At 32.8% G+C, this 774-nt stretch overlaps 1 long non-coding RNA gene across 1 annotated transcript; it reads right to left on the reverse strand.

Moving 5' to 3' along the window:
- Window positions 1–774, reverse strand: LOC121940088. Its single transcript, XR_006105572.1, has 3 exons — window positions 713–774; window positions 546–614; window positions 1–24 (listed from the first exon to the last, which is right to left on the reverse strand). It is a non-coding gene; the product is annotated as an uncharacterized LOC121940088 (long non-coding RNA).

Raw genomic sequence — 774 nt, forward strand, 5'->3', positions numbered from 1 at the left:
ATTGTGGGTGCAGGACTGGCTCAGCTGATAAGTTAAACACAGTTAAGGCTTTCCCACTTTTTCTTAGGAAAATTTGAAGTTTAAACATTAAAATATTCTTGAAAAAAAATCAAATGGCTTTTGAAATGAAGAGGCTGAAAGACTTAAAGGACTTAACCCTTAGCAACCTCAGCCAATTCACTAAATTTATTTTTAAGACATGAAAAAGCAACTTAGGAAATGACCCAAAAATGAACAAAAAAAACCCAAAAACAAATGAAAATGACCTGAAAATTTGCAAAAAGAAAAAAAGAAAGTGAAAGTGTAACAAAAACAAACAAATGACATGAAAAAAGATGCTTAAAAAATGTTCAAATATACAATAATTTCCTCTAGCTTTTTTCTTTTTGCCCTGAGACATTTTTCCTTTTTTAAAAAAAATATGTTTTCAAAATCTATTGATTTACATTTCTTACCAAATGGCACTTGTGAAAGGAGTCTAGGAGCAGCACAAAAGTGATGTTTATCTGGATTTCAAAGAGTTTAAGTGGTTTTACATGTTTCACCTGAAAGGGCATGGCGGGTAAACGGTTCCTTTTTATGATGAGAACTGGCGCAAATCATGACAGAAGTTCCTGAAAGAATGAAAGAGCAATTAATCATTAATTATCTGGAATCCTATAAATATCTGAAAAAAGGCAAATGGTGCACAGTGATAAACTGCGTTTCTTACCAGTCTCCTCTTCTTTGAATTTTAGCTCATTGAGCTTGTAGGCATAAGTGTGTCCGGCTGGT

The sequence above is a fragment of the Plectropomus leopardus genome, unplaced genomic scaffold (genome assembly GCF_008729295.1).
Source record: "Plectropomus leopardus isolate mb unplaced genomic scaffold, YSFRI_Pleo_2.0 unplaced_scaffold74251, whole genome shotgun sequence".
Taxonomy (NCBI): Eukaryota; Metazoa; Chordata; class Actinopteri; order Perciformes; family Serranidae; genus Plectropomus; species Plectropomus leopardus.